This window comes from Otolemur garnettii, unplaced genomic scaffold (assembly GCF_000181295.1).
Source record: "Otolemur garnettii isolate 467f Iridium unplaced genomic scaffold, OtoGar3 scaffold00005, whole genome shotgun sequence".
NCBI lineage: Eukaryota > Metazoa > Chordata > Mammalia > Primates > Galagidae > Otolemur > Otolemur garnettii.
In genome coordinates, this window is record NW_003852400.1 from 3,053,390 (window position 1) to 3,061,062 (window position 7,673).

Genomic DNA, 7,673 nt, shown 5'->3' on the forward strand with positions numbered 1-7,673 from the left:
GCCTGGCTATTTTTTCTTGCAGTTGTCATTGTTGTTTAGCTGGCCGGGGCTGGGTTCAAACCCACAAGGCTTGTTGTATGTGGCTGGTGCCGTAACCACTGTGCTACAGGCAACAAGCTGACTAAGATAATCTTTAAAAAAAATGTTTCATAACATGAAGAAATGTTCATGATGTGAAAAATATGGGGGAAAGCATTTAAAACAAAGCGCTCAGTATGGTCACGTCTAAAATTATACACATTGGGGCACACTTTCTCAGGAGAGGCCATGTGCTCTGGGGCTAGATGCACACATTTGGCTGAGATAAACCTTTATTTATTTCATTATTATTATTATTATTTTTTTGCAGTTTTTTGGCCAAGGCTGGGTTTGAACCCACCACCTTTAGCATATGGGGCTGGCGCCTTACTCCTTTGAGCCACAGGCACCACCCAAATTTATTTTTTTTAAACCACATATATGTATGTTTTTTAATTGAAAGAGTATGACAACTGTGGGTAATTTCTTCTTCCTAAATCATATCTGAACTTTCTAAAATCTTTATCACATACTTATTTTTATAATTAGATTTTTAAAAATTTAAAGAACAAATAACTCAGTAATAGTGCCTGAGGTAAGGTATGTGAAAACCCACCTTGGTTTTGTTTATTTTGCTTTCTGGGCCAGAATCTCCTAATGCAGTGTTCAACTTGTGGCCTGTTGTCCACATATAGATTATTTGAGGACTGTTTTGCTTCTCTGTGGTGTCAGATACTATGAAAATTATGCACAAACCTTTTCTTTTGCTCATCATCTTTTGTTAGTGTTTGTGTATTTAATGTGTGGCCCCAGACAACTCTTATTCTTCAAATGTGGGTCGGAAAAAGTCAAAAGGTTGGACAGCCCTGAATTCTAAAGGGCTCAGGAAACAAGCAGGTCCCATATAAAATTGTCTATCTTTGGGCTGGTCTTGAACAGAGGTCTTCAAAACTAAATGGAGTAATGAAAAGATGAGGTCTGCTCAAGTTTTTATTTTGTCACCCGTATCCTTCCTTTAATTTGTTTTTTTTGTTTGTTTTTTTTTTTTGAGACAGAGTCTCAGTCCATCACCCTGGGTAGAATACCGTGGCATCATAGCTCACAGCAACCTAAAATTCTTGGTCACTAGTGATTCTCCTGCCTCAGCCTCCCAAGTAGCTGGGCCCACAGGCATCCAGCACAACTCCAGGCTTTTTTTTTTTTTTTTTTTTAGAGATGGGGTCTGGCTCTTTCTCAAGCTGATCTTGAACTCCTGAACTCAATCAATCCACCCATCTCAGCCTCCCAGAGTGCTAGGATTATAGGCATGAGCCACTGAACCCTGTCTGAATTTTGTTCTTATAGATATAAGTAACTATTGATATGATCCAGTGGGATCTCAATTTATATAAAACTAGTATATGAAGCTAGTCAATGAAACAAGCTAGTATTATATTTTTTTCTTTATCTCTTAGAAAACCTTTGGCCAGGCCTGGTGGCTCACGCCTGTAATTCTAACACTCTAGGAAACTAAGGCAGATGGATTGCTTGAGCTCAGGAGTTTAAGACCAGCCTGATCAAGAGTGAAACCCTGTCTCTACAAAAAGTAGAAAAACTAGCAGGGCATAGTATGGGCACCTGTAGTCCCAACTACTCGGGAAACTGAGGCAAGGGTATCATTTGAGCCCACGAGTTTGAGGTGCTGTGAGCTATGATGCCACGGCACTCCACCCAAGGCAACAGAGTAAGACTATGCCTCAAAAAAATTTTTGGGGCTCGGTGCCTGTGGCTCAAGCAGCTAAGGCACCAGCCACATACACCTGAGCTGGCCTGTTCGAATACAGTCCAAGCCTGCCAGATAACAATGATGGCTGCAACCAAAAGCCAGGCATTGTGGCGGGCGCCTGTAGTCCCTGCTACTTGAGAGGAGGAGGCAGGAGACTCGCTTGAGCCCAAGAATTGGAGGTTGCTGTGAGCTGTGATGCCACGGCACTCTACCCAGGGTGACAGCTTGAGGCTCTGTCTCAAAAAAAACAAATTTTTTTTTTAAACTTTAAACAACAACAAAAAGTCTTTAAATTCTACTTGTACCTTCTCCTGCTTGAAAACCAAATTTGCTGGTGGCTTAGGACAGATTTGGCCTGAGATAAGGGATGACATAAATGCTCCCTAGTGCCCTTCTTCCTATCCTCCTCCTTTCTCGTTCCTCTTTTCCTTCCCCTTTTCTTGAGAGTGGAGAGTCCTTTTCTTTGCCCTAAGCCTGCTAGTGCCTGATAGGGACGTTCCTGCGACAGCATGAAGAACTGCTTCCTCTGAGGGGTCTGTGTGGCTGGAGATGGAAAGGACTGTGATGTCCCTGCAGAATTTGGTCTGTGCTCACAGCCGGTCTTTCACCGCCATTACCCTCTCTCCACCTCCCAGGTACCGAAAGAGGGTACGTTTTTAAAGACATTTAAAACGTAGTGTAGTTGGGTAATGGATGAGAACAAAGCTGTTGCCAATGTGAATTTTCTCAGTTCCTGAGTGAGCACCCCTACCCCTTGCTTGGGGTTGGAACTTTAATGGCATTTGGGCATGTGTTCTGAGTGACAGTTTATGGTGATACCTTTAGGCATTGTTTAGATAGCTCAGCACTCCAGTTTCTAAAGAGGATGGCTTTCTTATTCTTTGTAAAAGCTATTTTCTTGGTTTGGTAGCCAAAGGAATTTGACTCACACTTTTGTAAAGCATGATAGGAAAGGATGTGAATTTTAGCAAGCTAGCTCTGAGGAATTACTAGAGCTGCTATCGACAACCCTTTCCTGGGTGCTGGGCATGGGGCAAGCACTTCACTTGATGCTCATGTGAACACCAGGATGATGAGACTCAGAGAAGTGAAGTTCTTTGCCCAAAGTTTCCAAATTGCTAGAGGTGGGTTTTGAACCCACACCTGATCTCTGTCTGATGTACCAGCTAATCCTGGGGTTTATGCTAAGCAGTAAAGTCTATACTTAAAGTTACACTTATGCTATTACTGATGGTCTGGCCTGGCAAATAAGGGTTGACTGTGATGCAGATATAGATTCAGCATATAGCAGAAATCACCCAGAGAGCTTATAAAGCGCAGGCTCCTGATCCCACCACTGAGATCCCAGTTCAGCAGGTCAGGGGTGGGCGGGGCAGCTTGCTGTGGGGTTGAGCTGGTCCTGCAGATCCAGGTCTATGACCTCTACCTGGACTAACACTGCCCTTGCTTTTGAAAGTGGCTCTCTGCAGGGGCAACAGTCCGGAGCAAAGTCTGTTGTGTGGCATTTAGATGGAAATTCCAACCCTGCCAATTAGTGGGTGGCTTGGGCAAGCTACTTAGCCTCTCATCTTGAAAATAAGGATATAAAAAGCAGCTGCTATATAGAGTTGTGGGGGATTAGGTGAGCTAAGCCACATGAAGTGTTTCAAAGTGATGGTTCTTAATCAGGGTTTGCTTGTATTAGGAACACATAGAACCACAATGTCCTGGGGTAGAGGAAAGTACTCCAGCCTTGGAGCCAGAAATTTTGAAATACTGTCTAGGTCAGTTCTCCAAGCGCTGAGTCCCCTGAGGGAGAGGGAGGTGGTAAGAGCTGGGATTTACCTCGGGGCAGAAGGCTGATAAGAGGCACTTGCTGTGGGGACCAGTACACTGCTGAGATCCCAGGGCTTACTAGAGAAGCCCTTGATGCCTGCACAGCATCCAGGACCCACATATGATACGGCTCAGTGGGAGCATGTCGCGAGCACCCTGTGCCCACTGACCTGCAGGGTCTCCACCATGCCTCAGGACACCATCGCCAGTGTGCCTGCTATAACTTCAGGGCCTCAGGGCCTGCTTTCTTTTCATTACAGCTTCTTATGTAATTTATGTCTAGTAGAGGTCCATGAGGCACACGTGTAGTGTGGCCATTCACCCCTGAGCCCAGCTGCAACACCTGTTCTGTGACTGCACAGTGACGTAGAACCTGGCTGCACCATTTGCTTCTCTGATGGGCAACAGCAGCATCCCTAGGCCCAATCCCTGCTGGTTTGAGATAGGAGCTTTATTATTACTCAGGTATGGGGAGACAACAGATAGGGAGGTAACTGGCACTGAAGGAATAGTTTGTTACTCACAGTTCCCAAGGGGAGACAGGTGCCCAGGCCACCCACGGCCACATGGGGAAGCACCAGGGCTGGTCAGGAGGCAGAGGGAGCCAGGGGAAATATAAGCAAAGGGCTAGTTTGATTGTTTCAACAGGCTCTGGGGTATAGGGGCTTTCTTTAGTTGTGTGGTATCTAACCCTCAGGAGATTAGGGCAGGGGACTAGTAGCCCAGAATGTAAAAGCCAAGCAAAGGATCTGGGAGGGAATGGACTTTGGCTTTGTTGGTTTGCTTATGAAAGGCCTACTTTCAGGCAAGTTCTTCAGTATCTCTAGAAACTGGCTAGCTAGGGTGGCACCTGTGGCTCAAGGGGTACAGCACCAGCCCCATATACCGGGGATAGCAGGTTCAAACCTGGCCCCAGCCAAATACTGCAAAAAAAAGAAAGAAATTGGCTAGCCCCTAGGAAGTCATCAACAAATGGAGATAAAAGCCAATCTCTAGCAATCTCTCTGGGGTTAGCAAGGCCTTAAGATGTCAAAGCATCAGGAATGGGGAGGGCTGTTTGGAAAGGGGGAGGAGAAAGGAGGGAGGGGGGATTGTTATGCTCCCAACTAGTGGACACAATGTTAGGGTATATGGCACACCTCCTCCATCCAGGATACAACTGAACAGGGACCTTACCTAACAAATGCAAACATTTTAACCTAATTGTTTATACCCTCATAATAATCGGAAATTTAAAAAAAGGAAATACAGGCTCAGCGCCTGTGGCTCAAATGGCTAAGGCGCCAGCCACATACACCAAAGGTGGCGGGTTCGAATCCAGCCCGGGCCTGCCAAACAACAATGACGGCTGCAACCAAAAAATAACTGGGCGTTGTGGTGGGCGCCTGTGGTCCCAGCTACTTGGGAGGTGGAGGCAGGAGACTCGCTTGAGCCCAGGAGTTGGAGGTTGCTGTGAGCTGTAATGCCACAGCACTCTACCCAGGGGGATAGCTTGAGGCTCCGTCTCAAAAAAAAAAAAAAAAAAGGAAATACAGATGACAGAGGGATTATTAAAACATATCAGCCTGGCTGAGTGCCCATAGCTCAGTGAGTAGGGTGTCAGCCACATATACCAAAGGTAGCAGGTTGGAGCCTGGCCTGGGCCAACTGCAACCAAAAAATAGCCAGGTGTTGTGGCGGGCGCCTGTAGTCCAAGCTAGTCGGGAGACAAAAGAATCACTTAAACCCAAGAGTTGGAGGTTGCTGTGAGCTATGACACCAAAGCACTCTACCAAGAGTGACATAGTAAAACTCTGTCTCAAAAAAAAAAAAAAAAAAGATCAGCCTACAGAATAAGAATCTGCGTTTTAAGCCAGCACAGACCATGTTAGTATTAATGTACACAGCAATGATTTAATAAAAAGTAAATTAATTAAAAACAAAATAAGCCAGCACAGTTTCATGCACCTGTAATCCCAGCTATTCAGGAGGTTGAGGCAGGAAGAGGTTGAGACCTGGGCAATATAAATTTTTTTAGAGAATCTGCATTTTAACAAGATCTTGGGTTCATTAATGGGCACACTAAAGTTTGAGAACCACGGCTCTAGGGCATTCTTCTCTGATGGTTTGAATTGAGTCTACTAAAAGCAATAGGTGTCCAAGTCGTTCTGGGTACAAACAGGGACAGTGACTACAGTTTTGTGAGAGTAGGTACAGCAAAATAGTCTTAAAATCTTAAGTGGAAATCAAAAAAAAGTATGACCTAGAACACTGCCAATGCCTTCCATTTCTTGGGAATATGCTAATAATAATGTTCTTTTGGTTGGTATTAAGGGATAGTGTAACACTCTTAGATACTACGCAGTGATGCCTTCTGTAAGAGATTGTATTTGGAAGGTCATCAACAAATGGAGATAAAAGCCAATATTTTCATCCTATTACACAATGGGAAAATTGACTGATAAATTATACAGTGAAATCCTAGTTTTCTACATTCCCAAATAAGTAGTGCTGCTTTTTTTATTTATTCATTTATTTTCTGAGACAAGAGTCTCACTCAATTGCCCTGGGTAGAGTGCAATGACATCACAGCTCACAGCAACCTCAAACTCTTGCGCGCAAGTGATTTTCTTGCCTCAGCCTCTCGAGTAGCTGAGACTACAGGTGGCCGCCACAATTCCCGGCTAATTTTTTTTTAGAGACAAGGTCTTGGTCTGACTTAGGCTGGTCCCAAACTCCTGAGTACAGGTGATCTGCTCATCTTGGCCTTTCAGAGTTCTAGGATTATAGGTGTGAGCCACTGTGCCCGGACTTCCCAATTTTTTTTTTTTTTTTAGAGACAGAGTCTCACTTTGTTGCCCTCAGTAGAGTACTGTGGCATCACAGCTCACAGCAACCTCCAACTCCTGGGCTTAGGCGATTCCCTTGCCTCAGCCTCCCAAATAGCTGGGACTACAGGTGCCCACCACAACACCCAGCTATTTTTTGTTGCAGTTTGCCCCAGGCGGGGTTTGAACCCGACACCCTTAGTATATGGGGCCAGCACCCTACTCACTGAACCACAGGCACTACCCTCCAATTTTTTTTTTAATGGAGCAAAAATATCTCTTTGGGTGACGAGACTGACTTACATTTGTCATCACCCACAGAAACTCCTCTAGAAGGAGCCCTGATTGGCTGACTCAGCTTGGAGAAGAAGCTGCTGTCTTGGGGAAGAATAGAGAGGAAGAGGAGTAAGAGGCAAGTATAGGTGCCTCATAGCATCACAGTGCTTGGAAATAGGGGCCTCTGAAATCATTCCATCAAATTCCTCATTTGGAAGGTGGGGACACTGAGGTATGAGAGGTTAGTGGCTTGCAGGAGTCACTGTGAGTCTTTGATGCAGAGACAGCCAACACCCAGGCCCCTGGCCCAGGGACAGCTGTTCTCCATCACACTGGAGTTTTCTCCTCTTCCTTCCTCTCTTCCATTTCAGCAGAGCACCTCCTTCCTCTAAGATCAGAGCCAAAACACTTCATGCCCAGTCTGGCAGTGCTGACAGCAGCAGCCATGTATTTTATTTCTTTGCTTTATTTATGTATACACATCCTTGTTGCAAAAGGATTTAAGGCCACTTATAAAGTCAAAAGCAACAGAGCAAGATAAAATAAATTTAAAATAAGTGAGAAAGATGAGACAAAGCAATAAGTAGCTCAGAGCAACTTTGCCCATGGCCCTTCCGCTAGGGTGGTTGAGATTCTGGGTATTAAATTAGAGGGACGGATGATGATTTCTGTGCTTGTGACCTCTACCCTGCACTTTTTCAATCCCCCTTTGTCATACAGATACCCTTTAAAGTCATTTTAAGAAACTTAGAAATTCTCTACAGGGGGTGATATTTGCAGGATGTGGAGGTGGCAATGATGGGATTGTTGGCAAGTTGTTACTCTTTTAAGGCCAAGCAAGAGAAGAGAGCTGGTTCTTACCTAGAACCTCCAGGCCATTAGAGCTATCCAGAATAATGGCCTTCTTGGCTTGACCAAAGGCTGTGAGGGGGAGACTCAGATCACAGGCAGGGCTCAGCACTATGACCCAGGCCCTTCCCTATCCCCCCCCC

At 45.1% G+C, this 7,673-nt stretch overlaps 1 protein-coding gene across 1 annotated transcript in view; it reads left to right on the forward strand.

Moving 5' to 3' along the window:
• Nucleotides 1-7,673, forward strand: part of ATXN7L1 (ataxin 7 like 1) — a 250,202-nt gene that overhangs the window by 153,089 nt on the left and 89,440 nt on the right. The window lies entirely within an intron of this gene.